This window comes from Bos grunniens, chromosome 1 (genome assembly GCF_055505025.1).
Source record: "Bos grunniens cultivar Pamir isolate PY7600 chromosome 1, Bosgru_T2T1.0, whole genome shotgun sequence".
Lineage (NCBI taxonomy): Eukaryota > Metazoa > Chordata > Mammalia > Artiodactyla > Bovidae > Bos > Bos grunniens.
In genome coordinates, this window is record NC_141165.1 from 76,988,206 (window position 1) to 77,014,569 (window position 26,364).

Below are 26,364 nucleotides of genomic sequence, written 5' to 3' on the forward strand. Positions count from 1 at the left end.
ATGTGAGTACTGTGTAGTGCCTAACCTAGGGCAGCATGTGATTAGTGATAAATACATGGTGTGCTCAGCCGCTCAGTCATGACTGACTGTGCAGCCCCATGGACTGTAGACCACCAGGCTCCTCTCCCCATGGAACTTTCCAGGCAAGAATACTGGAGTTGGATGCCATTTCCTACTCCAGAGGATCTTCCTGACCAAGGGATTGAACCCACATCTCTTGCGTCTTCTGCACTGGGAGGCAGGTTTTTTTTTTTTTTTTTTTTACCACCAGTGCCACCTGGAAAGCCATGAATACACAGTAGCTCTTTTTAATATTGTGGCACTTGTTAATAGTTAGTCTCAGTTATTGATCACTTAATAGACAGTTAAATGATCAGGCACTCTGCTAGGCCCTGTGGATATGGGGATACATGAGACCCAGTCTCTCCCTGGAGGAGCCTCCAGGTAGGAGGAAAGAGCACATGGGATCAGGGATTAGATGAATGGGAATTGCATGATTCTATGTATGTATGAGCAGGAGGCAGGATGGGGAAAAGGAAGAAGAGGTGAGACCCCAGCACGAGGAGTTTGCTGGGCAATTAGAATGTTCTCCTCAGAACAGCAGCAGCAGACAGAGGGAGGTTTACAACTGGGATTTGGTGGTTGATCCACCCATAAGTGGGCTTCCCTGGTGGCTCAGACAGTAAAGAATCTGCCTGAAATTCAGGAGACCCAGGGATCGTTGAATTGGGAATATTCAATTGATCGTTGCGTTGGGAATATTCCCTGGAGAAAGGAATGGCAACTCACTCCAGTATTCTTGCCTGGAAAATCCCAAGGACAGAGGAGCCTGGCGGGCTACAGTGCATGGGGTCACAAAGAATCAGACACGACTGAGTGACTAACAATTTCACTTTCACTTTTTCACCAATATGTGGGGGACAGGAGCCCACAGTATGGTCTCCCTTAGCCCACAGTAGGGTCTCCTCACAGGGCTTCTGCCCTCGGTTGGCATTCAAGACCATGCAGTTTGACTCAGGATAGAGTCTGAAGTCTTTTTTTCAGGTGGTGGGGTGAACATGGACAGGGACCCAGCCAGGTTGGACTGGGACAGTGTTGAGTGACAGTTGTCATCACAGAGATCTCTCCAGGCTCAAAGCTAGGATCCCTGGAGGGAGCAGAGCAGCTTACCAGACGGAAAATTGCAAATGTGGACCCTCTAAAATATAGGCTCCAGGTGGTGTGGACTGGAGGGGTTTCATGAAATTGTTGTCATCAAGAGTGGGACATTGGAGTGTGGGGAGGAGGGGTGGCCTGGAATTTTTGTAGTTGTTGGAAAGCCTAGTGACCCCATGTGCAATGCTCAATGTCACATAGAAAGAACCAGAGGACACCTCCTTGAACTTCAATGGTGTACATTTGTGGTTTTAGTTATTTACAAATGACTTCAAAACCCTATGATGTACACCAGTTGGGTGAATCATTTGGATGAGATAAAAGCTAAATTATACTTGCTATGAGGATGGTTTATATCACTTGGCTGGTGATATAATAAACATAGCAGCTTTCATTTACTGAACTCATACCACCATCCCGACTGGTCCCACTCTAATTCACAACTATGACCCTTAAGTAGACTTCGGTGTTGTCAGGTCATCTCACTCTGTCCAGTGGTTCTCCACTCTGGCTGCCATTAGCACTACCTGGGGAAGGTTATAAAGAGTACTGCTGCCTGACTTCTACCCCAAACTAATAAAATCTAATTTTTTTATGGGGTGGATCTGGGCATGAATATCCCGTTTTAAAGCTCTGCATTTATTCCAGTGGGCACCCTTGGATGCAACCCACTGCCGTTCTCTCCAATCTCCATGACTCTTTTATGCTTTTCTCCCTCTCTTTAAACCTTTAACACCTCCTCTCCATTGCCTATTTTCAGTCGATAACCTTACTTCTCACTTACCTGAGAAAATAATGGCAAAGGAGCACTTTCACACTTTTCCATCACCAGATTGATGCCTGTATATTGTACTTTCTGCCTGTTGCTATGGATGATGAAGTGTTTCTCTTCCTTTTTAAGACCAGCCCCTACACTTGTGTATTGCACCCTGTTCCCTTCCTTAGGTACTGGACAGGACTTCAGCAGTTCTCCCTTCTCTCTCCATTGTTCCTCTATTGATAGACCACCCACACCTGCCCCATCTGTCTGTCTGTGGCTGTTTCTCCCATTGAAAACCACCTCCCCCACCAACCCCACCACCTAAGCACATACATGTCTTCTGACCACACCTACTCCTCTAGCTATTGCCTCATTTCTCTGCTCCTTGAAAGTCATCTGTACTCACTCCCTGAAGTTTCTCTTTTCTCATTTTCATTCAGACCCAGTCCAGCCAGTGTTTTGCCTCCATTAGTCCATAAAAACGACACCTGTCAGGTTCTCCAGTAACCTCTGGAGCCGTCAGTTCGGTCAATTCAGTATCGAATCCAATGGTCAAGTCTCAGTCCTTATCTGGATTTGTCAGTAGCATTTTGTATAGTTCACTCTGCCCCCTGGAGTTTCTTATCTTAGTTCTGGAACACCACTCTCAGGTTCTCCTTTTTTTTCACTGGCTTCTCCTTCTCAGTTCCTTGTGTTGGCTTATCTTTGCTTGTTCACTTTGGAGCACTTCAGGGAGCAGCCCTTGAACTTGGCCTCTTCTCTGTCCCCTCAATCCCTGGGAATCTCTTAGCATCCAAATGCAGACCACTCTCGATGTATAGCTTCATCCCAGACTTTCGCCTGAAATTCCACACTCACATTTAACTGTTTACTCAACAAGGCCTTCCTCTGATGTCGGCGATGACAAGTCCATAGCCCAACTGCTGCCATTCTCTTCCCCACTTCAGTAAATGACAGCTCCATCTTTGCAGTTGCTACTGCTTAAAACTTTGAAGTTACCCTTGACTCTGATACTCTCATGCTATACCCAGTCTGTCAGTAAACCATATAACCATACTTGCAAAATACATCAAGAAACTAACTGCTTATTTGAGCCACCAAATTCATGTTGGTTCAAGATAGATCAATCTCTACTTCTAAATTTTAGAATGGTTTCATAACTGGGCTGCAAGAGGCAGTGTCATTTTCCATTTAAAACCAGCAAAGGCTTCCCATTGCACTTTGCAAGCCAGAGTTCCTAGAAGGGCCTCCAGGGTTCTGCACGAGCCAGTGCTCAAGTCCTCCCAGACTTCATTTCCTGCTCTTTTCCACCTCTTCATTCCGCTTCAGTTCGCTGACCTGGCTCTTTAAACATAAAGCACATTTTTACCTCAGAGCCTATTCCCTCCAGTTGCAACACCATTCCTTCATATAGGGCTTCACTGGTGGCTTAGGCAAAGAATCCATCTGCAATCCAGGAGACCCAGGTTCGATCCCTGGTTTGGGAAGATCCTCTGAAGAAGGGAATGGCAACCCACTCCAGTATTCTTGCCTGGAGAATCCCATGGAGAGAGGAGCCTGGTGGGCTACAGTCATGGGGTTGCAGAGAGTCAGACACGACTAAGTGACTAACACTTTCACTTTTTCCCCCCCATTTATTCCCATTGTTTTCTCCATCTCTTTCTTTAGGTTCTCTTTAAATGTCATCTCACTAGAAAAGTCATTCTGATCACCTTACATAAGATAGTAATCTGGAGGGGAGGAGACATACCTGGTTCTCTTTTTCCCTTTTATCTTGCTTTGTGGTTCTTCTATGGTACAGATGGTCATCTGACTTATTTATTCTGTGTCTCTTCTCACTCAGTTCAGTTCAGTTCAGTCACTCAGTCGTGTCTGACTCTTTGTGACCCCATGAATTACAGCACACCAGGCCTCTCTGTCTATCACCAACTCCCGGAGTTCACTCAAACTCATGTCCATTGAGTCGGTGATGCCATCCAGCCATCTCATCCTCTATTGTCCCCTTCTCCTCCTTCCCCCAATCCCTCCCAGCATCAGAGTCTTTTCCAATGAGTCAACTCTTCACACGAGGTAGCCAAAGAATTGGAGTTTCAGCTTCAGCATCAGTCCCTCCAATGAACACCCAGGACTGATCTCCTTTAGGATGGACTGGTTGGATCTCCTTGCAGTCCAAGGGGCTCTCAAGAGTCTTCTCCAACACCACAGTTCAAAAGCATCAATTTTTTGGTGCTCAGCTTTCTTCACAGTCCAACTTTCACATCCATACATGACCACTGGAAAAACCATAGCCTTGACTAGATGGACCTTTGTTGGCAAAGTGATGTCTCTGCTTTTGAATATGCTATCTAGGTTGGTCATAACTTTCCTTCCAAGGAGTAAGCATCTTTTAATTTCATGGCTGCAGTCACCATCTGCAGTGATTTTGGAGCCCAAAAAAATAAAGTCTGACACTGTTTCCCCATCTATTTCCCATGAAGTGATGGGACCAGATGCCATGATCTTAGCTTTCTGAATGTTGAGCTTTAAGCCAACTTTTTCTCTTTTGTTCATGGTTATTCCCCTAGGACCCAGAGCAAATGCCTCAGAAATTATAGACACAATAGATAACTGTTGTCTGAATTTGACTAAATCCACACAACAGCACTTCAAAATTAGTTGGAATAACCCACAACTTATAAATGAGGGAAATTGAAGCTCAGACAGGTTAAGTAACTTTTTCAAAATAACACAGTTTGCTAACATGTTTTGAGTTAAGACTCAGAACCTTCCAAGTGTTTTTGTCATCAGACTGTGTCCCAGCATCCACATCTCAGCTTGCCTTATTTTTTCCACATCTCACTGCAAGCAGGCAGCCCTGCAGAGTGACAGAATCCCTGTGAAAATGCCCCTAATGTGTCTGGAGGTGTAGGAGGTGTATAGGAAATGCATACACAATCCCTTATTTGCAAATCCCAAATCCCCAAATCTGTGAAAAACCACAGTTGGTGGCAAAACCTGATCCAGAGTAATGTGAGGCTATTTATAAATTCTTATTTATCCTACTTGGTTAAAATATTTATTTGTTTTGTTGCAGAAATATTAATCCATATAATTATGGAGAGTTGCCCTGCCCCTACTGCTGGTGTTGTGTAATACATGGGTTAGGCAACATATTGCTTTTTTGAAATATGAAGAATTCTGAATTCTGATGCTTATTCAGTTCAGTGCAGTTCAGTCGCTCAGTCATGTCCGACTCTTTGCAACCCCATGAATTGCAGCACACCAGGCCTCCCTGTCCATCACCAACTCCCGGAGTTCACTCAAACTCACGTCCATCAAGTCAGTGATACCATCCAGCCATCTCATCCTCTGTCGTCCCCTTCTCCTCCTGCCCCCAATCCCTCCCAGCATCAGAGTCTTTTCCAATGAGTCAACTCTTCACATGAGGTGGCCAAAGTACTGGAGTTTCAGCTTTCGCATCATTCCTTCCAAAGAAATCCCAGGGCTGATCTCCTTCAGAATGGACTGGTTGGATCTCCGTGCAGTCCAAGGGACTCTCAAGAGTCTTCTCCAACATCACAGTTCAAAAGCATCAATTCTTCAGCACTCAGCCTTCTTCACAGTCCAACTTTCACATCCATACGTGATCACAGGAAAAACCATAGCCTTGAGTAGACAAACCTTTGTTGGCAAAGTAATGTCTCTGCTTTTGAACATGCTATCTAGGTTGGTCATAACTTTCCTTCCAAGGAGTAAGCGTCTTTTACTTTCATGGCTGCAGTCACCATCTGCAATGATTTTGGAGCCCAGAAAAATAAAATCTGACACTGTTTCCACTGTTTCCCCATCTATTTGCCATGAAGAGATGGGACCGGATGCCATGATCTTAGTTTTCTGAATGTTGAGCTTTAAGCCAACTTTTTCACTCTCCACTTTCACTTTCATCAAGAGGCTTTTGAGTTCCTCTTCACTTTCTGCCATAAGGGTGGTGTCATCTGCATATCTGAGGTTATTGATATTTCTCCTGGCAATCTTGATTCCAGCTTGTGTTTCTTCCAGTCCACCGTTTCTCATCATGTACTCTGCATATGAGTTAAATAAACAAGGTGACAATATACAGCCTTGATGTACTCCTTTTCCTATTTGGAACCAGTCTGTTGTTCCATGTCCAGTTCTAACTGTTGCTTCCTGACCTGCATACAAATTTCTCAAGAGGCAGGTCAGGTGGTCTGGTATTCCCATCTCTTTCAGAATTTTCTATAGTTTATTGTGATCCACACAGTCAAAGGCTTTGGCATAGTCAATAAGGCAGAAGTAGATGTTTTTCTGGAACTCTCTTGCTTTTTCCATGATCCAGCGGATGTTGGCAATTTGATCTCTGGTTCCTCTGCCTTTTCTAAAACCAGCTTGAACATCAGGAAGTTCATGGTTCACATATTGCTGAAGCCTGGCTTGGAGAATTTTGAGCGTTACTTTACTAGCATGTGAGATGAGTGCAATTGTGTGGTTATTATGCCCCCTGAATTCCTGATATGTTGTTGTGAACCTGTGTTCATGGTTTCCTAAATGTCTGGCATTTGAAATTATGTCTTAAAATTTTTCTTTTTTTCTTAATAACCACAGTTTCTTTTAAAGATTTTACCAAGAACAGACTCAATTTTATGATCTGATTAAGATCAAGCACAGCAGGCCAAGCTGAGTGAGGGCATGCATGGGATGCCATTCTAAAACTGGGTATAAATAAAAGTCTAAATACTGAATAGTGAGACCATCTCTTCCCCAGCCTTCTGTTTTTATTTTATTTTTTTTGTTTGTTTCCAGCAGTGCTGGCAATTTCCAGTTTAGTTGTGAGATTAGTTTCTCTGATTAAATTTAACAGCTTAAGATGAAATATTGATATTTATGTTTCTTTAGATAAGATGGACAGATTATTTTCAGTCTCCCTTTGGTAAGACCCACCAGTTTAGTAGCCTTGCCCACGTACACAGAGCTTCTCGACAACTTTTTAGTGTTTCACTTTTCTTTCTCTTTTGGCCACATGGCTTGTGGGATCTTAGTTCTCTGACCGGGGATCAAACCCAGTGCTCTTGGCCAGTGAAAGTGTGGAATCCTAATCACTGGACTGCCAGGGAGTTCCCAGTGTCTCACTGTTAAATTTAAGCTAAAAGATCACCCAGATATTTGAAAAAGTTTGACACATGAAAGAAACGAAAAGAGACAAATAAAAACAAGAAGAACATAAAAAGAGACTTACAAGAAACAGAGACAGTGTAGGAAGTAGAAGAAAACTTCACAAAAATAATTGAGTATCACAGAGGCAGGTGAAGCTATTGAGAGAGTCATTTCCTAGACAGGTTGATAAGAAGTCTAGGGGTCCCCAAGGAGAGAGGGGTCTGGAATTCTCAAGGAGGAAGAAAGGACAAACCTTTTTTTCCCCTCTACATTCCTTAAGATTATATAACAATAATATATCCTACCTGAGGACAGTCTCTGGATTAAACCTTCTGGCTAAATTATGGGAGTAGGTCTGGTCTTTACAAGGATCATATAACAGTAATGTATCCTGCCTGAGGACTGCTAAGTTGCTGCTAAGTTGCTTCAGTCGTGTCCGACTCTGTGCGACCCCATAGACGGCAGCCCACCAGGCTCCGCTGTCCCTGGGATTCTCCAGGCAAGAACACTGGAGTGGGTCGCCATTTCCTTCTCCAATGCATGAAAGTGAGAAGGGAAAGTGAAGTCGCTCAGTCGTGTCCGACTCTTCGGGATCCTATGGACTGCAGCCTATCAGGCTCCTCCGTCCATGGGATTTTCCAGGCAAGAGTACTGGAGTGGTCTCTGAATTAAACCTTTTGGCTAATTCTATTATCTTAAAATGTAAATTATGGGAGTAGGTCTGGTGAGGTCTTTACAACCTCCAGACATTCTTTGGATTCACTGGAGAGTATATAACTCCATTGCTAACACTAGCAAGCGGGTACTCTTTCTGCCCTCTTCTGATGCCTATGTAATGAAGCTTTCTCTATCTCCTTTATACTTTAATAAAACTTTATTACACAAAAGCTCTTAGCAATTAAGCCTCGTCTCTGGCCCCGGATTGAGTTCTCCTCCGGAGGCCAAGAATCCCAGCATTTTTGCGTGGTTCAGCAACAACCTTTCATCTTGGTGGCTTGTCCGGGATTCTTGAGGACAAGGTAAGGATGCCTGGAGCTCTAGTTCTTTGTTCTCCTAGTGAACACATTTTCTGCTATACTTTACTAACTTTACGGTGTACTTGCGTGAATGAATGAAATGTCCTGCATGAAGCAAGGGAGGAACCGTGCTCTGCGGTTCTGCAGTGACCTCATACAGCTTATGGCAGAAACCTGTCAGGGGTTTATACCGACCTGCCAATGCCAAGAGGCACCCAGTGTCCCAAGCATTTGGCCCGAGCAGAAGTGGGCAAAGCGTGTGGACCGAACTCTGCTTTCTCGGTCAAACTTTTTGGTCTTTTTGACCATTTCATAACTCCTTGGAAATTAGAAGTACTAACTTAATCTATCAGATCATAGACTTTCAAGGGACTTGTGATCTATGCTGTTACTGTGTCCTGTGACTTAGGTCCCAAACTTGGATTGGTAGTCAGGAAGCACCTAGCCTCGCTAGGAATCGAAAGTTCGGAAGTTAAATGGAGCTTTAGCTACAAGAGCATCTCTGAGGTTAAAAGGTACTCACATTGGAACTACAATGGGTTTTTTTCCCCCCTTTGGTAACGCTGGCTCTTAGTGGACCAGAGGAGGCTCTTGTACTGGTGTGGTGACGCTTGGAAGAAACATCTCAGTTTTATGTTCGTATTGATCTTACTGTGGTCAGGAATATACTCTGGGTCATGCACAGGCACTCAGGTGACGAATGTTTCCCCCAGCGGCTTACCCTAGGAGGCATTCAAGAAGGTTATTCTGATTGCACCCCGGGTGGCATCAGAGGCAAGCAAGGTTTTAATGGTGAGGAGCTGGACGTCAGTCAGGGATGCCATCAGGTCTACCCCTGGTGCATCTCCACCCCATCTCGGTGGTAGAACCGGGAGGGATGAGTAGGTCGCCTCCGTCGGTAAGGGACAGACTAAGTCCGACCAGGGAAGGGAAGCTTTGGTGTAAAGTCTGTCTACACCCCCGTGTAGAGCAGGGAGGGACGCCTCTGGTAGAAGGATGGCGCTGGTCGGTTTTTTTTCTCTTACAGATGGGGGCTAACAATTTCAGCCTCACTCCTTTGAACTGTATCCTGAAAAACTGGGATAGATTTGATCCCCAGGGTTTAAAGAAGACACACCTGGTCTTCCTATGTGATACTGCATGGCCATGGTATCCATTGGAGGATGGCGAACGGTGGCCTGTTGGAGGGTCTCTTAAGTATAATACTGTTTTACAATTAGACTGGTTCTGTAGAAAACAAGGGAAATGGGTAGAAGTAGCATACGTGTTGCCCTTTTTCTCTCTGTGAAATATGCCAGACTTATGTCCTATGGGTATAGATTTGGGTGTGACTCCTTCAGCTCCCTCCTGTCCTACTTTGCTAGATGAGATGGAGGACAGGAGACAAAGAGATAAAGAAAAGCAGGTTTCTCCAATCTATCCCTGGGATCATATGTGCAGAGCAGCCAGAGAGACTGAAGAACAGCCACACAAGCTGTTGCCTCTTTAAGAAGCACCCACCGGGAGAAATAATCAGTCTACGAGAGTTAATGAACCTTTTTCTTATGAAGAAATACAAAGAATCAAGGAGGATCTGGGAGGCTATTTAGAGGACCCAGAAAAATATATTAGAGCTTTTAAAGGTGTTACTCTGCTTTATGACCTTACTTGGAAGGATGTGATGTATATCTTGGGACAAACGCTGACTCCAGACTCAAAAACTTGAGTTTTGGGAAAAGCGGTTGCTTATGGAGATGAATGGTTTGGTAATGAATCAGTAGGGAAGAGGGAGGGTGAGATAATCACCCTCCCCACTGGGAATCAGGTGGTCCCAATTACAGAACCAGACTGGGACTACAACACAGCTAAAGGAAGATGGGATCAGAGTCATTTTGTCAGATGTATTCTTCTTTTTTTTTTTTTTCCCCATCCTGAACCCCCTTCCCTCTTCCCTCCCCATACCATCCCTCTGGGTCATCCCAGTGCACCAGCCCTGAGCATCCTGTATCATGCTTCGAACCTGGACTGGCGATTCGTTTCACATATGATAATATACATGTTTCAATGCCATTCTCCCAAATCATCCAACCCTTGCCCTCTCCCACAGAGTCCAAAAGACTGTTCTATACATCTGTGTCTCCTTTGCTGTCTCATGTACAGGGTTATCGTTACCATCTTTCTAAATTCCATATATATGTGTTAGTATACTGTATTAGTGTTTTTCTTTCTGGCTTACTTCACTCTGTATAATACGCTCCAGTTTCATCCACCTCATTAGAACTGATTCAAATGTATTCTTTTTAATGACTGAGTAATACTCCATTGTGTATATGTACCACAGCTTTCTTGTTCATTCGTCTGCTGATGGACATCTAGGTTGCTTTCATGTCAGATGTATTCTTGAAGGACTCAGGCAGGTGCGTTCTAAGCCTCTAAAATATAGCAAATTGGCAAACATAGAACAGGAGGAGAAGGAAGCTCCTGGTAAACTCCTACATAGACTGAGAGAAGCCCTTCGCAGATTCACTGAGATTGATCCCAAAAGTGAAGAGGGAAAAGTGATCTTAAAGGATAGATTTCTCACTCAGTGGGCTCCAGATATCCGCCGTAAGCCATTACAACAGGCGTATGGACCAAATCAGTCTTGAGATACTCTGTTACAACTGGCTCACACAGTCTATTATGGTAGGGAATATGAGGAAAAGAAAGAAAGGCAGAAAAAGACGAACAGGCGGAAGCCCTTGCAATGGCTATGAGAACAGCCTGAGAAAAATGCCCACAGGGACCCAGGTGAAAAGGGATGGGCTTGCTATTACCGTGGAAAGGAGGGGCATCTCAAGCGAAATTGCCCTCAGGCATCTAAGCCACCCCCGGCTCCATGTCCAGTCTGCAAAGGACCACACTGGAAGAGAGACTGCCCTCAGAGGTGTAGGTTTCAGAGGTCGGACTCTCAAGACCATCAGGACTGAAGGTGCCTGGGGGTCCCCACACAAGCTCCTGTCCTAATTTCACCTGAGGAACCCCAGGTATCAATAACTGTGGGGGGCCAATCTGTTGATTTCCTTTTAGATATTGGGGCAACTTACTCCATGCTTACTGAAGCCCCTGGCCCACTTTCTTCCCAATCCACTTCTGTAATGGGACTGTCTGGATGAGCCAAAAGATGGGCCTGATAATCTATGTGAGCCTACTTCTGCTGACTCCAAAAATCCTGAGTCTGCCATTTGATCCTCAAGACAATGCCCTCCTGTCCTGGACTCACTCCTACACTGAATTCCACAATCAGTCTAACTGCTGGGTCTGTGGAGTGCTCCCCTCTTCGTCAGTGGAAGGCTTCCCATGGTGGACATCACCACTTCAAGGAAAAGACTTTCTCCAAGTCTGCAAATACCTTCAACAACAATCACATGTGATGCCTCTTCTTAAACTGATGACATCTAACAATCTTAAGATGGACTGATGTAACTATGGACATAATGTGACTTTTCATTTTGATTTTAACTTGGTTTAATGACTATTTTGCCTTACGTCTGTAACTATAATGGGGTTTTCTAACCGTCTAAAAGCTTTTAAGTTACAAATGGTTGTCCAAGCTCCTATGAGTGCCACAGCCTCCTCCAACTATTACTTGGGGCCCCTGGATCAGAGACCCTCAAAATGAGGGTTAGGAGATATTTTGCCTCAACAATTTAGGGACTGTGCCCCTAAACAGCAGGAAGTAGTTATGGAATGAAAACGATGCCCCTTTCCCTTGGCAACGTAATTTTCCTAAAAGAAAAGGGGAATGAGAGAGTCATTTCCTAGGCAGGTTGATAAGAAGTCTAGGGGTCCCTAAGGAGAGAGGGGTCTGGAATTCTCAAGAAGGAAGGAAGGACAAACCATTTTTTCCCCCTCTACATTCCTTAGGATTATATAACAATAATACATCCTGCCTGAGGACAGTCTCTGGATTAAACCTTCTGGCTAATTCTGTTATCTTAAAATGTAAATTATGGGAGTTAAGTTCAGTTCAGTTCAGTCACTCAGTCGTGTCTGACTTTTTGTGACCCTATGAATCGCAGCACACCAGGCCTCCCTGTCCATCACCAACTCCTGGAGTTCATTCAGACTCATGTCCATCGAGTCAGTGATGCCATCCAGCCATCTCATCCTCTGTTGTCCCCTTCTCCTCCTGCCCCCAATCCCTCCCAGCATCAGAGTCTTTTCCAAAGAGTCAACTCTTCGCATGAGGTGGCCAAAGTACTGGAGTTTCAGCTTTCGCATCATTCCTTCCAAAGAAATCCCAGGGCTGATCTCCTTCAGAATGGACTGGTTGGATCTCCTTGCAGTCCAAGGGACTCTCAAGAGTCTTCTCCAACACAACAGTTCAAAAGCATCAATTTTTTGGTGCTCAGCCTTCTTCACAGTCCAACTCTTACATCCATACATGACCACTGGAAAAACCATAGCCTTGACTAGACGGACCTTTGTTGGCAAAGTAATGTCTGCTTTTCAGTATGCTATTGAGGTTGGACGTAACTTTCCTTCCAAGGAGTAAGCGTCTTTTAATTTCATGGCTGCAGTCACCATCTGCAGTGATTTTGGAGCCCAGAAAAATAAAGTCTGACACTGTTTCCACTGTTTCCCCATCTATTTCCCATGAAGTGATGGGACCAGATGCCATGATCTTCGTTTTCTGAACGTTGAACTTTAAGCCAACTTTTTCACTCTCCTCTTTCACCTTCATCAAGAGGCTTTTGAGTTCCTTTTCACTTTCGGCCATAAGGGTAGTGTCATCTGCATATCTGAGTTTATTGATATTTCTCCCAGCAATCTTGATTCCAGCTTGTGCTTCTTCCAGCCCAGCGTTTCTCATGATGTACTCTGCATATAAGTTAAATAAGCAGGGTGACAATATACAGCCTTGACGTACTCCTTTTCCTATTTGGAACCAGTCTGTTGTTCCATGTCCAGTTCTAACTGTTGCTTCCTGACCTGCATGCAAATTTCTCAAGAGGCAGGTCAGGTGGTCTGGTATTCCCATCTCTTTCAGAGTTTTCCACAGTTTATTGTGATCCACACAGTCAAAGGCTTTAGCATAGTCAATAAAGCAGAAATAGATGTTTTTCTGGAACTCTCTTGCTTTTTCCATGATCCAGCGGATGTTGGCAATTTGATCTCTGGTTCCTCTGCCTTTTCTAAAACCAGCTTGAACATCAGGAAGTTCATGGTTCACATATTGCTGAAGCCTGGCTTGGAGAATTTTGAGCATTACTTTATTAGCGTGTGAGACGAGTGCAGTTGTGTGGTAGTTTGAGCATTTTTTGGCATTGCCTTTCTTTGGGACTGGAATGAAAACTGACCTTTTCCAGTCCTGTGGCCACTGCTTAGTTTTCCAAATTTGCTGGCCTATTGAGTGCAGCACTTTTACAGCATCATCTTTCAGGATTTGAAATAGCTCAACTGGAATTCCATCACCTCCACTAGCTTTGTTTGTAGTGATGCTTTCTAAGGCCCACTTGACTTCACATTCCAGGATATCTGGCTTTAGGTGAGTGATAACACCATCGTGATTATCTGGGTCGTGAAGATCTTTTTTGTATAGTTCTTCTGTGTATTCTTGCTACGTCTTCTTAATATCTTCTGCTTCTGTTAGGTCCCTACCATTTCTGTCCTTTATTGAGCCCATCTTTGCATGAAATGTTCCCTTGGTATCTCTAATTTTCTTGAAGAGATCTCTAGTCTTTCCCATTCTGTTGTTTTCCTCTATTTCTTTGCATTGATCGCTGAGGAAGGCTTTCTTATCTCTTCTTGCTATTCTTTGGAACTCTGCATTCAGACGCTTATATCTTTCCTTTTCTCCTTTGCTTTTCGCTTCTCTTCTTTTCACAGCTATTTGTAAGGCCTCCCCAGACAGCCATTTTACTTTTTTGCATTTCTTTTCCATGGGGATGGTCTTGATCCCTGTCTCCTGTACAATGTCATGAACCTCCGTCTACAGTTCATCAGGCACTCTATCTATCAGATCTAGTCCCTTAAATCTATTTCTCACTTCCACTGTATAATCATAAGGGATTTGATTTAGGTCATACCTGAATGGTCTAGTGGTTTTTCCTACTTTCTTCAATTTAAGTCTGAATTTGGCAATAAGGAGATCATGATCTGAGCCACAGTCAGCTCCTGGTCTTGTTTTTGCTGACTGTATAGAGGTTCTCCATCTTTGGCTGCAAAGAATATAATCAATCTGAGTATAATATAATCAAACATAATATAATATAATCAAATTATGGGAGTAGGTCTGATCTTTACAAGGATTATGTAACAATAATTTATCCTGCCTGAGGACAGTCTCTGGATTAAACCTTTTGGCTAATTCTGTTATCTTAAAATGTAAATTATGGGAGTAGGTCTGGTGAGGTCATTACAACCTCCAGACATTCTTTGGATTCACTGGAGAGTATATAACTCCATTGCTAACACTAGCAAGTGGGTACTCTTTCTGCCCCCTTCTGATGCCTATGTCAGAAGCTTTCTCTATCTCCTTTATACTTTAATAAAACTTTATTACACAAAAGCTCTGAGTGATCAAGCCTTGTCTCTGGCCCCAGATTGAATTCTTCTCCTCCAGAGGCCAAGAATCCCAGCGTCTTTGTGTGGTTCAGCAATAACCGTTCACTATCCCATTAATAAAAATAAAGACTAAAAAAAAAAAACGAGTATTCAGGGAATAAGAAGGAACTCTTGGAAATTAAAAGTATGATAGCAGAAATAAATGAATTGAGAGAGGGTTTGGAATATAAAGTTGAAGAAACCTTGTAAGAAGTAAAAAAAAAAAGGCTGTGATGTGAAAAATAAGAAAGGATCATTCTAAGAAGTTCAACATCTGAATAGTAGGACTTATACAAAAAGAGAATAGAGCTAATAGAAGGGAAGAGTCATCAAAGAAACAATGGGAAAAAAAAATTCCCAGAACTGAAGGACATGGCTTCTTGATTAAAAAACTCATTTGAGTATCCAGAGTTAAGAATGAGAAAGGACAGATACCAAAGCATATCATTCTTGGGGGGATAGGGGAAAGAAGAAAAGCCTGTTGGCACAGGAAAACAAAAACAAAACCAACCTCAAACTGATTATATGTAAGATCTAAGATAAGAATTATATATAAGATTATATACAAGATCTAAGATAAGAATCTTAGTCTATGCTAGAAGCCAGAAGAGAATGAAGCCACACCTTTAAAATTCTGAGATAATTTGTTTCCAACTGAGGATTTATACTGAGAAAAATTATTAATCAAATGTAAGGGTGGGACAATGGCATTTTCATGTATGAGAAGTCTCAATTATTTTACTTCCCTTTCTGAAGGAAGCTATTATGGATATGTTCCTTCACATTTAGAGAGTAAATTAAGACGGAAATAAATGAATTCTTCCTTTCAGCTCCAAGAGTAACCAGCTCAGGTTGGAGTAGAACAGAAGTTTCCAGAGGGGAGAGCTCCAAGAAACTGAAAACAGCAAAAAAAGAATTGTTGAAAAGTTGAGGCCTAAATTAGTGATAGCTATCTAGAAAATTCAGCAAATTAACAGAAGAGACAATAGTGGCCTCCAGAAATGACAACTAAGAAATGTACACAAAGTGGATTAATCATAACATGGCTCCATGGCTCAGCTGTGAACAATCATTTATCTGGTCATAACGATGAAGCTTCTAGTGTTGACTTAATTAAAAAAAAATGGCATAAAGCTTTTAGGAGAATGTGGGAAGGAGAAGAGGTCTGTAGGATGTGGTTAAAAAAAGAGCTAAATCCTCATTTTCTGTAGTAGGAAGTCAGTGGAGAATATTTAACACTGGAAAAAAAAATACACCCATATAAGCAGGCTATTTAGATAGATGGATATAACCAAAAGTAAATAAAAGGGTTGAGAGTCATTGCATTTGAGCAGCAGAAATTAGGGGTGTGGAGGAGTGGGGCAAGGCCTGAAATCATGTATTTGGAGGGCTTAGCATCTCATCATGTATCCAGATTGGCACCTGAAATAAGCAGGGTAAAAATGGAGTGACCGCTGCAGAGAACATGGTAACAACACAGTCCAAGTTCTGAGCAGGAGCACCCTGCTTTGGATAGTGTGCATATGGCAGTGGCAAAAGAACTTCCCTTTTCTGGTTCTTGGAAAATCACTTTTTACTCCATTTTCTTTTTGTCGGAACCTGTATACGCTGTGCTCAACTCAATTTTAATTTCAGCTCTTTTACTGAAAGAGCTTGGCCTAGCTCTCCCCAAACGCTGGAGGGGAAGGCAGGCTAGTGTATGGAATTCTGGTTTAGTCACTCACCAGCTTTTGCCTGGGCTAGATCCTTAAGCTCTGATTCCTCATTTGAAAATAGAGAAATTCCTTGTCTCATAGGAGGGTGTGAGGAATAAATAAATAATTTACTACATAAAGTGTCTGGTACATAGTCATTACTGATATATTTAAACAAAAGAAGAGGTACACTGGATAACCCTTAGTCTAGGGCGGGCACCCCATAATGTAGGGGCCAGCCCCCACAGATGAACCATTCAGTAGGGGCAAGAGCTCTGGGAGGGGGGAATTTGGGGGGTGGTGGTGCAAATAATCCATGAAGTTTGCTGATTGTAGCAAAAGTTCTTACTGTATTTTTTTGAGTGTAGTGTCTTTTGATTAGACTGCAGGGTTCAGCAAACTTGTGGAGACCCAGATCCTGGAATGTTTTAGGCCTAAGGATCGATAAAGTGCTTAGCTTGCTGAGCTTCCAAGTCTAAACACAGAACAATTGCTCCCATCCCAGATAATGTGGAATAATGGATCCAGGGTTAATAGGATTATCTTTTACCCCAAGGCTCCTGTGTGCCTTGTGGTGATTGTTCATTTAAGCCAGGGACCTGGGATCAGGGCTCTAACTCTAGCTCTCTCATTCTCTGACTCAAAACTGAGCTCTTTACTAATGTCTTGCCAGGAGGAGGCTCACCTGCGGGTATGCTGGGCTGTGAATTTCTTAGGCTGTATTCTTGGCTCATTTTATGAACTTCTTTAGTTCTGGGTGGGATCTTTAAATCCTGGAGTTGGTCTGGAGTCAGGGCCTCACACAGTGAGGGTTACATTTGCCTCACACTTACTGGGAGCATGTGGGAGTTCATGAGGTCTAGGCAGACTCTCATTTGGTCTCTTTGTTAGAGTTTGGTTTGAGTGCTTCTGTGTCTGACTTCACACAGAGGAGGAGGGGGATTAGTTGCCAGAGGCTATAAGGTATAGGGCCGGGGCGGGCAGGAATGATGGCAGAAAGAGATCATGTGGAGAATAGACCCTGAGGAAGAGGAAGGAGGTGGGTTGGCTCTGGGAGAGAAGTGAAACTACGTCTTGATGTCAAGCCAATGATCCTTGTGGGGTGGGAGGGGGTTCCGGGAGCAGAAGATGCAGATCACAGGGGTGTCCTGCTTTAAATGGGCACTGTACTGAAACTACAAGGAAGTGCATAAGTATATAGGGGGCTCAGGGACAAGGGGGCTGCAAGGAGACCCTGGGACCAGCTGAATGTATGATCCCCATAGGGTGATAGGAAGAGTTGGTTTAAGCCACTTAATAGAAAATTCTTATAAAGAAAAACCCGAAGTCTCTATTGTTGGTTATAAATAACAAGCTCTGTTATTTATTTCTCATGTTTCTGCAAAGTACACTTGCAATCCAGAACTGTTCTTTCCCATTGCCTCATCTGTCAAAGGCCCAGTCACAGTGTTTGGAAGGAAGTGAAAAAAAGGAAGTGGAAAAAAAAAAAAACACAAACGCTTCTGAGCAGCCGCAGTGGATGGCTACAGCCCTATCACACAACTGAGGCCCTCCCGTCTCACAGCCTTGTAGGGCTGTAGTGGGTCAGAGGCAGCTGGGATCCCTAGGGCTGGTCTAAACCGAGCTTTTCAGGGGTCCATTGAAGGGATTACAGGAAGGAACATACAAAGTACAGACGAGCCTTGCAGCCACTAGAAAGTTTCCAAGCATCTACCTTCTCTGGGGATGCAGGGTTTCCTGTCTGTCTCTCTGCAGGCCTCTGCCCTGTTCTCTTTGTTGACCAGCTTCCTTTCCCTCTGCAGGGCCCCACCGGCCTGTCACCTGATCTCACGTGTGGCATTTGCTTCTCATCTTGTGCTCACTACCTTTCCTTTAAGCTCTGAGTCTACCGCCAACTGACTGTGGTCTTTTTTTTCATAGTTGCAATGTTGAAAGCATCTGACTGATCCAACTCCCTTATTTATGGGAGAGTTGCTTTTGTTTATTAATTAATTAATTTATATTGGCGTATAGTTGATTTACGATTTTGTGTTGTTTCTGGTGTATTGCAAAGTGATTCATATATATATATTTTTTTTCCTTTTTCATATTCTTTTCCATTATGGTTTCTTAGAGGATACTGAATATAGTCTTCTATGCTACACAGTAGGACCTTGTTATCTATCCATTTTATTTATAGTAATTTGTCTGCCAATCCCTAACTCCTAATTTATCCCTCCCTCCCTTACACCTTTTTCCTCTTTGTTAACAGTAAGTTTGCCTTTGTGTCTGTGAGTCTTTTTCTATTTTGTAAATAAGTTCATTTGTATCATGTTTTTAAATTCCACATATAAGTGATATTATGTGATATTTGTCTTTCTCTGACTTACTTTACTTGGTATGATAACCTCTGGGTCTATCCATGTCGCTACAGATGGCATTATTTCATTCTTTTTGATGGCTGACTAACATAGTGTTGTTTTGAACACTGGGGTGCATATATTTTTTCAAATTAGATATATGACTAGGAATGGGATTGCTGGATTATATGGTAAATCTACTTTTAGTTTTTCAAGGAACCTTCATACTGCTTTCCATAGTGGCTCCACCAGTTTACATTCCTGTAACAGGGAAGAACCTTTGTATTCTAATATAAGTTAGTTATTAAAGGGATGTTGCCTATAAGCTTAAATTATGCATAATGGCTCATCTCAGGGAAACTTGCCTCCCAGATAATGAGTCTTAGGCTAAAATACTTTTGTCTAGCTCATAGGAAATATTCTGACAAGGCCCATCTGTGAATGACTTCAGGAAGGAAGGAAAGAACACATTCTCTCTGGAGGCTGACTGGGATCCAGAAGTGACCAGGAAATGATTGACTTTACTCTCTCCCCTTTTAGTGTAAAAGAAGCCTAAATTCTAACTCAGGCAAGATGGTTCTTTGGGACATGAGTCTACCATCTTCTCTGTCTGCTGGCTTTCTGAATGAAGTTGTTATTCTTTGCCACAACAACTCATCTCTTGATTGATCGGCCTGTCCTGTGGTGAGCAGCATGAGCTTGGACTCAGTAACATTCCCACCCACCCACAGTGTAGGAGGGCTCCCTTTTCTCCACAGCCTCTCCAGCATTCATTATTTGCGGACTTTCTGATGATGGCCATTTTGACTGGTGTGAGGTGACACCTCATTGTAGTTTTGAGTTGCATTTCTCTAATAATTAGCAATGTTGAACATCTTTTCATGTGCCCATTGGCCACCTGTATGTCTTCTTTACAGAAATGTCTATTTAGGTCTTCTGCCTTTTCAACTGGGTTGTGTTTTTTTTTTTTATTTGTTTGTTTTGTTATTGAGTTGTATGAACTGTTAGTATATTTTGGAAATTAAGCCCTTGTTGGTTACATCATTAGCAAATATTTTCTCCCAGTCTGAAGGTGGTTTTTTCCTTTCATTTATGGTTTTCTTTGCTGTACAAAAGTATATAAGTTTGATTAGGTCCCATATGTTTATCTTTGCTTTTTTTTCCTATTGCTTAGGAAGACCGACCTCAGAAAACACTGGTACTATGTATATCAGAGACTGTTTTGCCTGTGTTCTCTTCTAGGAGTTTTATGGTGTCATGTCTTGCATTTAAGTCTTTAAGCCATTTTGAGTTTATTTTTATGTATGGTGTGAGGGTGTGTCTAACTTCATTGATTTATATCAATATGGCTGTCCAACATTCCCAGTGCCGCTTGTCGAAGAGACTTATCTTTGCTCCATAGTATAGTGAGTTGCTTTAAAATCAAAGTTCTACCCTTTGTCCATAAGCAGAGGCCCAAGTATTGTAAGTGGGTAGCAGTAGGGTAGGCAGATAGAATGACTTGCCTATTTGAGTAATATGGGAGGTCTGCAAGCCATCTTCCAAAGGATTTAGAAAACAATAAAGGGACCTCACATTTCCTCACTAGTCTGCAGAATACTGTGGCCAGAGTGCACGGTGCACGGGGAGGAAAGACAGCAGGGTTGGTCTTTGCCTGGGTCACGGGGACACAGAAATCCATTCAGTCTCTTCAGACAGATTACAAGGTGTATTAACCATTTATCACTGAAGGTTTGGTCTAGAGCAAAAGACAAGTTATGAGAGGCTGGCCAGAGAGAGATGGAGAGTAGGGGCCTCCTTCATGTAAATGAGGCAGGCAGGTAAGCAGTTTCATTGTTCTCTGGCCCTGGGGGCACTTTGCTCCTGTTTCCTGGAGGAGGTTCCTTATTGGCAGGCTCCCAGATAGCCACAAGCTCAGCTGTGTTTGCAGGCAGTAATTCTTCCTGGCCTGGTTCACTTTCCCCACAGTGACTCTGGCTCTTGGTTGTTTTGTTGGTATTAATTACAGACAGCAGCAAAGTGCACAGGTGCCACAAATGATTTTTTGTTTTTCTATCTCGCTTGATTCCTTTGTTGTTTGCTCTGTTCTGCCATGAATCTTTGTGAGATTTTGACATTTGCACCCCTCAAATGGCTCACTTCAACTTCAGTTTCATCTGATGTCAGTTCCCAGCATCTGTGCTTCCTCTTATTTCTCTTAGCATCTCCGGGTCTCTTTCTTCTGGACAATATCCTTGTGTAACACCATTCCTCTCTTCATTGGATTTTTCACTTTTTCCCTCTGTACCAATTCTTACTCATGCATCCCCCCTCCCCAAAGCTTGATTAGGGGAACTCATTTTCTCATCCTGGTTCTTGTTTAAGCCTTGGCCTAAGCTGAGTGTGCGGAGAAGGCAATGGCACCCCACTCCAGAACTCTTGCCTGGAGAATCCCATGGATGGAGGAGCCTGGTGGGCTGCAGTCCATGGGGTCGCTAGGAGTCAGACACGACTGAGGACTTCACTTTCACTTTTCACTTTCATGCATTGGAGAAGGAAATGGTAACCCACTCCAGTGTTCTTGCCTGAAGAGTCCCAGGGACGGGGGAGCCTGGTGGGCTGCCGTCTATGGGGTCGCACAGAGTCGGACACAACTGAAGCGACTTAGCAGCAGCAGCAGCAAGCTGAGTGTGAGTATGAAATATGAAAAACCTGGGTGCCCCAAACTCTACACTTGTTTCCACTAGAAATGTTACATGTGGTGAGCAAGGGTGTGGGTGAGGGAGGGGCTGGGGTAGGAGAGGAGTGTTAGAGGAATGGGCAGAGTTCTCCACTCCTGGGAGTTTGTGTGGTATGATAGTTCTGCAGAGAGCCTGCCAAGACTGTTCAAAAGCCCGAGAAATTTGGAAACTCTTTGACTCTGCAATTTGACTTCTTAAGACTGTGTCTTAAGGAAATAACTATGGATTTCCCCCATAGTTTTAAGGAGATGGGAATACCAGCCCACCTACGTGCCTCCTGAGAAATCTATATGCAGATCAAGAAGCAACAGTTAGAACTTGACATGGAACAACAGACTGGTTCAAAATTGGGAAAGGAGTATGTCAAAGCTGTATATTGTCACCCTGCTTATTTAACTTCTATGCCGAGTACATCATGTGAAATGCTGGACTGGATGAAGCACAAGCTGGAAACAAGATTGTAAGGAGAAATATCAATAACCTCAGATATGCAGATACCACCACCCTTATGGCTGAAAGGGAAGAGAACTAAAGAGCCTGTTGGTGAAGGTGAAAGAGGAGACTGAAAAAGGTGGCTTAAAAGTCAAAAAATTAAAAAAATGAGGATCATGGCATCTGGTCCCATCACTTCATGGCAAATAGATGGGAAACAATGGAAACAGTGACAGACTTTATTTTCCTGGGCTTCAAAATCACTGCAGATGGTGACTGCAGCCATGAAATTAAAAGACGCTTGCTCCTTGGAAGAAAAGCTATGACAAAACTAGACAGTGTATTAAAAAGCAGAGACATTACTTTGCTGACAAAGGTCCATATAGTCAAAGCTATGGTTTTTCCAGTGCTCATGTATGGATGTAAGAGTTGGACCATAAAGAAGGATGAATGCTGAAGAATTGATGCTTTTGAGTTGTGGTGTTGAAGAAGACTCTTGAGAGTCCCTTGGACTGCAAGGAGATCAAACCAGTTAATCCTAAAGGAAATCAACCCTGAATATTCATTGGCAGGACTGATGCTGAAACTCCAATACTTTGGCTACCTAATGTGAAGAGCTGACTCATTGGAAAAGACCCTGATGCTGGGAAAGATTGAAGGCAGGAGGAGAAGGGGACGATAGAGGATGAAGTGGTTGAATGGCATCACTGACTCAATAGATATGAGTTTGAGCATACTCTGGGAGTTGGTGAAGGACAGGAAAGCCTGGTGTGCTGCAGTCCGTGGTGTCGCAAAGAGTTGGACATGACTGAGCGACTGAACAGCAACAACAAATCTGTAATTTGAAAAAAAAAAAAAAGAGTTGAAGATGACTTAATTGTTCAGCTTTTGGGTTCAGAGGCATATACTTTTAATATGATTATTAAACCATGACTTTATTGGATCTTTGTAAGAAGTCCAGATAACAAAATAAAACCAGGAAGGGTGTGTTATCTATAGTTATCTTGGCTGGACAAGAGAGGGTAACTTTTTTCCCTCCTTTTGACAGCTACATTTTCTAAAATTTCAAGATTAAACATACATTTCTTTGGCACTAAGAAAAACAAAGTATGGGGAGGGAGGAGGGAGGAGGGTTCAGGATGGGGAACACATGTATACCTGTGGCGGATTCCTTTTGATATTTGGCAAAACTAATACAATTATGTAAAATTTAAAAATAAAATAAAATTAAAAAAAAATAAAACTATCACTCAATGAAAAAAAAAAAAAAAGAAAAACAACAATTACTTTAAAAACAAACACTAGCCACCCAGACACAATAATAACATACAGGTTGAAACTTTAGATTCAGTTAAAAATGTTCCCCAATAAGTTTAGGAATTGAATTCACATTTGTAACATTATAAAGAATTTACTATAGGTCAGAGGGAGACTGTGAGCCAGTTGGATGTATTTGTTGATGGAAATCGGTTGTCCACAAACCTTAGCTAAACATTAGACTCAGGGTCAGAACTAATGCTTTCTTACTCTTGCTTTTCTTACCAATAATAGCAAGTAGCATGAGGATTAAGTGATTGTAGAAGAGTTTGCTTTGCTTAATCTGCAGCTCACTCTGAAATTGCTCAGCTCCAGAAGGGGTAGGTCTGGGTGAACAGATGGCCAAGTTGAACCCTGGGAAGGAGGCTGGAGTTCTGGAAGGGGCTCTGAAGTGGCCGGAGTGACCACGGATGGGAGGAGCAAGGGTGTTTTTCCTCCAGTGTGTATTAACATGTGTGCCTCTGATGCTTAGCCGATAACTTGGCTTTGCTTTTTTTTTTTTCCCCTTCCTGCAGGCAGTGTAGAGTGAATTGTGCTGAGATCTGCAGAGAGCAGCCCAGGGAGAAGCAGTGAAGTTGTAGACTGCAGCTGAAATGAACTGGCCCACGTGAGCCTGCCCAAGCCCTGGGGCAAGGCCTGTGTCCTATCGCTGAGGTAAGAGCCCTCAAATCCTAGCCTGGGGACCAAGAAGGTAAAAAGCCTCCTGGGGTGCTGGATGGGGTGTTGGACACTTCATCCTCTCAAGAGCAGGAGATAAAGGCCACTTGTTTCTGGTTCAAACCATCAGCTTCTATTTCAGCCCAACCAGGGGCAAGGTCATTTGGTGGCCTAAGAGGTTTTGATTTTTTAGGGCAGGTCTTCTGGACTCTTAACAGAAAGTTGTGTTTTCTCAATTGCGGGTGAAATTTGAACTCCCAAGGGAATGAATTTATCCTTCAGATAAGACTGCACCAAGCTCAGGGAATGCTTAACATTGGTGCACCAGCTCTGTTCTGCTGGGGAAGTTGAGTTTTTAGGAAACACTACCTCACCCCCACCCCCCAAGGAATATAGTGACAGAAATTACCTGGAGAGGTTATTGCAAAATAGTCCACTAAGCTTCCTAAAAAATTACTTAAATTACTTAGATATGTTCTGATTATAAAAGTAAAATGGAGAAATAATGACGAGGAAGCAAAGAAGACACGGAAGAAAAGAAAACACGCCTGAAACCCTAACAGAGCTTCAGGTAGTTTCCATTAAAATTACTCTTTAGGCCTCCAGGGCATGTTGGCTCTTCCTGCGTGGAGGCAGAGGGGGGAGGCGGAGGGAATACTCAAAAGCTAGGAGAACTCACCTCCCCTCTGGAGGCTATCCTGAGCTGATTTTAAATATTCCGGAATTTTGCAAATTGGTTGTTAAAAATTGGCGACTTGAAATTGGCTACAGTGGGAAAACTGACACCACTGAAATTAGCCAAGGCTGCAAACGAGGGACGTTTTGCTTTGGAGATTCTGATGGACCTCCCCCGCCCCCACTCCTGCCCCCCACGCTGGGAGGCACAGGACAGGTCACTTCACTTGTGTATCCCTCCGCTTCCTCCCCTGTGAACTCTAAGTGCTTCATAATCATTAATTGAATAAATGACTGAGTTTCTGTTCTTACTATCCCATAAAGTGAGTCCCATAAGAGTGAAAATGAAATGTTTTGCATGTTGTAAATTTTCCTGCCCGTGGAGGGGAGGGGCTTTAATTGATTGGTAAGCCTTTGGTTTATTGATGGAGACAAACTGGCTGGAACTTCTCCTTTTGGCTCTTGCTTCTGGGGAAATCTGTGAATTACTAACACCCTTTCATCCGGGCTGATGAAAGCTCTCCATTTATGGACCGACATCTGGGGCAAATTTCCTTCCTGGAAAAATCAAGAAATCAAGAGAAGTGTGAAAAGGAAGCCCGGGCGCTGCTGGACCTGAGAGCCAGGGTTGAAATCAGAGCTTTAGACTCACAGGCTCTGATGCGGGGAGGAGGGGGCGTTGGGGTTAGAGAGGAGCAGGGGCACTTCCTGCCAAATGTGAAACTTAAACAAAGGCTCTTTCTTCCAGGCCCTGCTGTCAGCAGATTAGAACTAATTAAATTAGCATAATGGAACCCCAACCTCTGCCCTCTCCCTCGCTTTCTGAACCTTCTGGCTCCTTTTGGCCACCTCCTTTAAGTAGCCTGCAAGAGGGGATGGGGAGAAGGCAGGGCACCAGGGTACTGTGTAGAACTGTAGTTTGGAAAATTACAAAAGTAGAAAGGACTGTAGAGGCCATCTGGTCCCACACTTTCATTTTAAGAAGCCTGGTCCCACAGCTGTGGTTAGCAGTTGTAGTTGCTGAGGAGAAGGTGTGTGCTCCAGGGGAGGGAGGGATACCGGTTGTGAGAGGGTGCTGCTCCCGAGGCCATGTGCTCACTGAGCCTTGTCTGCACCTGGCAAGGGCACAGGTGGGTGTCCTCCAGGTGCCAGCCCTGCCTCCCCCCGCCCCCAGACCCTCATCTGTATCTGACAAGCCCTTCTGGTACGCTTAGAGTTAAGTCCTCTTCCTTCATCAGGAGCTTGGCTTTCTAGGTCAGTGAAACAAGCTGAGAAGATGTTATCTGAGGACCTTTTAAGGTATATATATATACACTTGGAAGGGTAGAGAAGGGCGTTGATTGAGCTCATCGTGGCGTCAGGTGCCCTGCTTCTGTTTTGGAGATACTTGATATAGGTTTGAGCCAGGCTTCACAGTAGCTGCATGATTACCTTGTCTTTCTGACTCAGTTTCCTCGTTTGTAAACTGGGCTGAATAACACCTACCTTGAGTGAAGGTTAATAATTATATTTTTTTTTTTTCCTTTTGCTTGCTTAGTCTCTATGTCACATCCTATTCCTCTGAGACCCCATTGACTGTAGCCCGCCAAGCTCCTCTGTCCATGGGTTTTCCCAGGCAAGAAGACTGGAGGGGGTTGCCATTTCCTTCTCCAGGGGATCTTCCCAACCCAGGGATTGAACCTGGGTCTCCTGTATTGCAATCAGATTCTTTACCACTGAGCCACCAGGGAAACCCAGATTAATGATTATTTTTATAATGTTCTGCCCACAAGGTAGCTGCTTATTAGATGACAACCATCACGTTTTTCCCATGCAACTTTATTGAGATATAATTGAGAGAAAAAAACCTGCATATATTTAAGTCGTGAAACTTAGTGAGTT

At 43.4% G+C, this 26,364-nt stretch overlaps 1 protein-coding gene across 11 annotated transcripts in view; it reads left to right on the forward strand.

Moving 5' to 3' along the window:
• Positions 1–26,364, forward strand: part of ST6GAL1 (ST6 beta-galactoside alpha-2,6-sialyltransferase 1) — a 152,102-nt gene that overhangs the window by 20,370 nt on the left and 105,368 nt on the right. For 7 of the 11 annotated variants that reach the window (XR_015163281.1, XM_086398459.1, XM_086398615.1 and 4 more), the window contains one exon: positions 23,667–23,805. The exons of 1 other annotated variant lie outside the window; for it this stretch is intronic. The gene's annotated coding sequence lies outside the window, so the exon portion shown is untranslated. Of the gene's footprint in view, positions 1–18,692; positions 21,352–23,666; positions 23,806–23,857; positions 24,380–25,690; positions 25,783–26,364 lie in introns of those variants that run through there. 3 more of the 11 variants (XM_086398485.1, XM_086398575.1, XM_086398566.1) reach the window with 3 other exon arrangements.